This window comes from Dipodomys merriami, unplaced genomic scaffold (genome assembly GCF_024711535.1).
Source record: "Dipodomys merriami isolate MVZ:Mamm:240054 unplaced genomic scaffold, mDipMer1.0.p SCAF_334, whole genome shotgun sequence".
Taxonomy (NCBI): Eukaryota; Metazoa; Chordata; class Mammalia; order Rodentia; family Heteromyidae; genus Dipodomys; species Dipodomys merriami.
The window spans coordinates 332,215-339,791 of NW_027204871.1; positions in this window are offsets into that span (position 1 = coordinate 332,215).

Genomic DNA, 7,577 nt, shown 5'->3' on the forward strand with positions numbered 1-7,577 from the left:
AGGGCTGGCTTCAAGCTGCCATCTTAAGAGCTCAGCCTCTTGAGTAGCTGGGATTGCTGGTATGAGCCATTGGCAACTGCTAAGGATGATACCGTGTGTACGGGCATGTATGTGCACGTGTGTGTGCGTGTGTGTGTGTGTGTGTGTGTGTGTGTGTGTGTGTGTGTGTGTGTGTGTGTGTGTGTGTGTGTGTGTGTACGAGGGCTTGAACTCAGAGCCTAGGTGGTATCCTTTAGCTTTTTCACACAAGGTTGGTGCTGTACCACTTGAAATATGGTAACTCCGCTTCCCAGCTTTTTGGTGATTCATTGGAGAGAAGAGTCTGCCTAGGCTAGCTTTGAAACTTGATTGATCTTCAGGTGTCACTCTTGAGTAGCTAGGATTATAGGCATAAGCCACTGGCATCCAGGTACAAGGATGTCTTCTCATACTCTCTTCTGTTCCAACACATTGTCTACTTGCCCTGGCCTAGATCATCTGACTTTCACATCAGCTCCCAGAAGCCGCTGACTGTGTGGAGAACATAAAGCTCAAACTTGATCCTATTTCTTTGTCCTCAGGGGAGGGAATGTTTCCTCTGAAGCCTGGGGTAGAAGGGGTAGCTGCAGATGGGTGCTGGGTTGGGAGAGAGGTACTCTGTTTTAGCCAAGAAGGGAGGTGTGGACAGATGCCAATAGCTGAAGCTGTCTTATTCCAAGCTCCTGGAGGGCTTAGATGTGAGGATTACCATGCAGAGCCAGTCTAGCTAAAAGAGTGTGTGAGACTCTATTCTGCAAATAACCAACCAAAACTGTAAGAAAACTCTGGCTCAAGTGGTAGAGTGGTAGCCTTGAATGAAAAAACTGAGGGACAGAGCCCAGGCCCTGAGTTTAAGCCCTAGCAACATGCATGGGTGCCCGTGCACGCACACACATGCTCACACACAAACACACACTCACACACACACACACACACACACACACACACACACACACACACACACACACACACACACACACACACACACATATATGCGCCCCCCCAACACACACAGAGGAAGATGGTTATGATGAGCTGAGCTAGAACTGGGGGCAGTCCTGAGACATAGTCACAGTAAACTCTCAAGGCAGATCAAGTGGTTTCTCCATAAGTCCTTCTTGGGCTGAGTGGGTCTGGGTCATGGCAGTAAGTTCCATGGAATCTGCCTCTCCATCCGTGCATGGTGCCATAGGACCGAGGGAAGGACACTATGGGTGCTCCTTTGTAGTCGGTCCACAATTGCAAACCTTTATCTACCCCCAAGCACTGGAGAGGAAAGCAGGGCTTCAAGCCCTGGGACTCCTGTCATAGCGACTTCTACAAGCATCAGCCAGCCGGCTGTGGATTCCTGAGCCTAGAAGTCTTTCATGAGCCCAACTCAACACCCGCCCAAAGTGTGCCTACAGATTCGCACTATTGTGATACCCACGTGAGTGGGCATCACCTGCTATGCCATCTTGCAGCTCCTGCCCCTCCTGGCCCAGAACTATGATCTGTGATGTCAGTTTACTGCTCGGATGCACACTGCACCCATGACTGATGCCATTCTGATGACCCAGGTGATGACTTCCATGCACCAAGGCTGGACCCTTCTCTGATACTCTGGCCTGTTCCATACACAAAGGCCGCCAAAGAGGCTGCTCTGAAGACACCTAGACATTGGGTGACCCGGCCCTCAGGGGCCCATTGGAAAGTTGTCTGCCTAGAGCCACAGAGTGAGGTCCAAGCAGGTGTTGGTCACGGGGCTCGAACTCTGGGCCTGGGCACTGTCCCTCAGCTCTTCAGCTTACCACTGGAGCCACAGAGCTTGTTCAGGTTTTCTGGTGGTTCGTTGGAAATCAGAGTCTCCTGGATTTTCTTGCCTGGGCTGGCTTTGAACCACGATCATCAGATCTCAGCCTCCTGAGGAGCTAGGAGGACATATGTGAACCACATGGGCTTAGCTGATCTGGCCTTTCACCACAGTGGGCTAGGAGCTTTCTGAAAGCTTTTCTTTATTTTTTTATCTGCCAGTACTGGGGCTTGAACTCAGCGTCTGGGCCCTGGTCTCTTAATTTTTTCTCAAGTCTGGCACTTTACCACTTGAGCCACATTTCCATTTCTGGCTTTTGGTAGTTCATTGGCAAGAAAAGAGTCCCACTACCTTTCTTCCCCTGAGCTGGCTTTGACCCACGGTATCTGATCTCAGTCTCCTGAGTAGCTAGGATTTACAGGGGTTAAGCCACTTGTGACATTGGGCTAGAAACTTTTCTTAAAGAAGAGTTCTTCCCTGCATTTGCCCTGACTCCTCCATGCAAAGGAGGCCTGTAAGGGTCAGGAGCTGTGAAAAATAAGCTTCCAGCCACTGGAAATGGCTGGGGTCCGTGGTGAAAAGCCAAGGTAATCTTTCCCCTGGGCCCCATTCTGGGACCCAACCCTCTGCCCTATCTGTGACTCAAGTACAAACTTGACCCAGTCTTGAATGTCCTGCCAGACTTGTCTGAAGCCACAGAACCTTCATTCCACCCACACCACCTGCTCTAAACCAAACCTCAGGAGCTTTGCCCATGCTGTACGTTCTGCCTGAGGATCTCTGTCCTGTTCCATATCTTAGAACTCCTGTGGTTATATCACCTCCTGGAGCAAGTCTTTCCTTCCCTTTTCCCTCTTTCTTAAAATATTGAATTGCTAGAGATGGAACTTATGAAGACTGACTGGCAAATGCTCTATCTTGGTGTGTGTTTGTGCCAGTCTGGGGGTTTGAATTCATGGCCTTTACAGTATCCCTGAGATTTGTGGGGGATTGCACTCTAGTACTTGAACCACAGTTCTACTTCGGCCATTTTGGGTGTTTAATTGGAGAAAAGTGTCTCATATAATCTTTCCTACTTGTAATTTTGATCCTCAGATCTCAACCTCCTGAGTAGCTAAGACTACAGGGCACCTGACCTCTACCTCACTTCTAACCTTGGCCCTCCTCTGAGTCCTAGAAGAATATATCTCACCAGGGACCCTTTTTTTGCCAGTCTTGGGGCTTAAACTCAAGGTCTGGGCATGTTCCTGAGCTTCTTTGCTCAAGGCTAGCACTCTATCAATTAAGTCACAGTGCCAATTTTGGCTTTTTCTTTTTCTGTGGTACTGAGGAATTGAACCTAGTCATGGAAGGTGCTAGTTAAATTTACATAAAACATAAATTATAATGTGAATGAAATTCATGGTTCCATTACTTGTTCTAAGAAAACAATTATGCCTTTTGTTTTCAATTATATTTCTTTGAGAATGTGTAACATTCATAGATTTCAATGTTAAAATTGATAACAATTACATTATGTCAAGTTGATTCAAACTTGTATTTGAAAATTGCACACTTAACACAAATATACTTCAACATTCTTCTAACACATAATAAAAATAACAGTATAGCAAAGCTTGGTGTTAGCCGTTCATGTGTAGAATCCTAGAAACTCAGCAGGCTAAGACCTGAATATTTTAGTTAAATGTCAGTGCAAACAGACAAAAATATGAAAACTTATCTCCAATTATCCAGCAAGGTGAGGATGTGGCTCAAGGAATAGAGTGTCATCAGCCATCAGCAAAAAATATAAGAGAGACCATTAAACATTGAGTTCAAGCCCTAAAAATGGCACATACACACAAGACAACAACAAAAAGTAGTATGAGTATCAATAATGAAGACAAAATAGGAAAGATCATGAGAAATATGTAAACATCTTGCAGACAGAAATCATTTGACAGAATTTTGATTCATGAGAGGGAAAATTCACAATCTCATTTGTATAATCTCATTGTAGTCATTTGTGTTGAAACTTGGCTATTGGGTAACATGTGAAAGAGCAGACTAGACTACCTGACATTGCAGACATTGCCTGTGACTATGCACCATCCCACTCTGGAAAAATCTAAAATAGTGCTTGTTAATTTTTTTTTTTATAAAAACCTCGTTAGAGACTGGTCCACACAGACTGGGGTCCTTATTTTGAGGCTTCAGACCAGTGCTTTTGTTGATAACCATTCATATTTTATGCCTCTTCCTTTGTGCAGCTATACCTTACTTAGATGGCACCAACAAAAGGCTTTGAACTAGACCCCCTGCCTAAATCCCTCCCTTTTTTCAGCTACCACTCATTTCACATGCTATCTATGTTTTAACATTGTCTTCCTGGTCTCCACAAGAAAACTCTTATACTCATGTAAAACCACTACAAATAACCTAGGTAGATAAGGGAGTAAGGGTTTAGAATTGGCTAAGGCTCTCATCTGTAGGTTTGCTCCCTAATAAATCTGTGCTACACTATCTCTTTTTTCTTCATGGCTTTTGAGTCTGACAAATGATTGATTTGGTTTGATGTAATCCCATTTATCCAAACTTACTTTGGAAGTTTTGACCTGTGCCAAGGAGCCCTCGTGTTTCCCCTAACTCTTCCTGTGACATTCTCAAGTTATCCCGACTTACATTGAGGTCTTCGATCCACTTGGTATCAATTCTGGTGCAGGGGTATATATAAGGATATAATTAAAGTTTTTTGTGTACAGACAATTCTTTCAGCACAATTTTTTGAAGAGGCTGTCTTTCTTCCATCCTGGGTTTCTGACTTATCAAAAATTATGTGCCTATAGGAGCGGCTTCATTTCTGGGCCTTCAATTCTGTTGTATTGATGAAATTCTGGGCTTCCTTGGGAAATAATGGCATTACCCATTCCTGAGGAAATGGAAAGACTGGAAAAAAACGATATTAAATGAAATAAGCCAGATCCAATTAAATATATGCTGCAACTTTTTCCTCATTTGAAATAACTACACTATATCCATAAATCTACAAGTTAATCCAATAGATAGTAAAAGACAAATAATTCCTCTTGGACATGATTAACTAACAGCACTCTAAGCATTCACATGGCAAGAAGAAGAGAAGTTATTCTTAGGAGAGGATCACAATGGCTCAATATGTATGTGCATATGACCATATAAATGTTGCTGTTGCCATGAACTCTAAGAATCAATCATACATGTGAAGTGCATATATCTGTATATAATTTTATAAGATGTCATAGAAACAACCGACTTCTCTGTGAACTCAACAGCAACATTCTAAGTTTACAAGATAAAATTGAGGAAAGTTTTCAACACAAACTAAAATACACAGTGGAAAAGGGGGAGAGAAAAGATAAGATGAAAAGTAGAATAGCTAACTTTTGAAGAATTCATAAACAATTTCCAAACTATACAAGAGAGCTGGGGTACAGTTCAGTTGTAGAAACAGACTAATATATACAAAGCCATGGGTTCAATCTCCAAGGAGGCCTAATAATAAATTAATAAATAGTAGTAATACAATAGTCACTTGAAATATATGCTTTCATATTAGAGTGGCCTGAGTCCTCAAAAAGTAAACAAAATATTTTCAATTCTTGTACCCATTGACATAAAACTACAAGAATGAAAAGGAAATAGTTTCCTTTTCTATCCTTTCTTTTCCTTTTCTGTTTTCTTCTTTTTCTTTTTTCCTTTGGCACTACTGGTGCTTGAATTTGCTAAGACTCTAACCACTTTAGATTATTTTTCTGGCCAAGCCTCTCTTGAGCAATGATCTTTTACCTATGACTTCCACAAACGTGAGATAACAGGGAAATTACACTATATCTAGCTTACTTTGGTTTTGTAATTTCTCACTATTTTTTTTTTTTGTCAAAACTTGTCCTGGTATCAGTCTTCTAAATCTCTGCCTTCTAATTAGCAGGGTATATTTCATCTGAAGCTTGGACCCAGACTATTTTTCAATGTAAACATTCAATATTGACTTCTGTTTTCTAGATATCAATAAATTCTATTGAGGTTAGTATGGATCTTTATGAACTTATAAGAAGAACACAGAGATATCCTTGGAATAATTTTTCCGATTTCTTTAAATATTTATAGTATGACATCACAAGTAGGACATTAATATTTCACAAGTACTTTGTGCAGACTTCAGTAGTTTTATTTTGCACACATATTAAGTCCAATATAATTTTATCAACTCAATATGAATATAAAATATTTACAGGTACGTTTCTTCACCAAAAATGAGTCTGTCTCATGCTTCCCTTTTATAATTAAACCAACTACTTCTCGTTGTCCCATCCCAAAACTATTTCATCCTGGCAACCACCACAATTTTTTTCTCCGAATTCTAGATCATGCAATAAATAAGCATTTAAGATTGCCTTCAAATATATGATAGATTATTCCCAGTTATTGTATGCTTTAATGTTGTATTGTATTCACTCGAGTTGCTTTTGGTTCTGTCAATAGAGAATGTAGCACAATTTGTTTCCCATTCACCTGAAGAAAGACTGAATTGATTTCCATTTCTTTGACTAGAGGAAGTAATGCTGCTATAAACCTCTGTGTTTTGGCCTTTGGGTAAATGTTACATTTTATTTATGAGACAAAGCCTAAAGAGCTCAATTCCTGTGCTATCCTGTGCGTGCTTTCATATTTCATATTCTAGGAACCTGTCACAATATTTTTAGAAGTGGCTTTCCCATTTGACATTCCTTCCTGCAGCCAGTTTCTCTGTTTCCTGATAGCATTTAGTATGGTCATTATTGTATTATGAGGAGTAATTCTCATACATGCTTTATGATGTCATTTTAATTTTAATCTGAGGATGTGCAGAACAACAATTAAGTAACATAAAGAAGAACGAAAGAGAAGAAAAGGTGAAAAGGATAAGAAAGAAAGAAAGAAAGAAAGAAAGAAAGAAAGAAAGAAAGAAAGAAAGAAAGAAAGAAAGAAAGAAAGAAAGAAAGAAAGAAAAGACAGAAAGAAAGAAAAGACAGAAAGAAAGAAAGACAGAAAGAAAGAAAGAAAGAAAGAAAGAAAGAAAGAAAGAAAGAAAGAAAGAAAGAAAGAAAGAAAGAAAGAAAAAGAAAAGATCAGATACACTTTAAATCACATCAAGGTTATATCTATTACCATCATACATGTTACAGTATGTAAATAGTAGTTTTATTGCATATTTGGGAAACAAATTTTTTCCTGAATATTTTAATTTTCTGGTTGGTTAAACACCTAGATGTGGGAATTCTGGATACTGAAGGTTATCTCTATAAAGTACTTCATTGGTTTCAGGTATCCACTTGGAATGTATATCCAGAGGCTAAGCAAGAAACACTGTAAAGATCAACAAGAAACTTGAACCTCTTGTTATGCCATAATTATTCACTAAATACAACGTAGATAAATTGGATTCTGTACATCCTCCTATTCTCCTCCTCCTTGCTCTTTTACTTATTCTTCTTGCTCTTTTTCTTCTTGCTCTTCTTCGTCTTCTTCTTTGTCTTCTTCTTTGTCTTCTTCTTCTTCTTCTTCTTCTTCTTCTTCTTCTTCTTCTTCTTCTTCTTCTTCTTCTTCTTCTTCTTCTTCTTCCTTCTTCTCCTTCTTCTCCTTCTCCTCCTTCTCCTTCTCCTCCTTCTCCTTCTCCTCCTTCTCCTTCTCCTCCTCCTCCTTCTTCTTCTTCTTCTTCTTCTTCTTCTTCTTCTTCTTCTTCTTCTTCTTCTTCTTCTTCTTCTTCTTC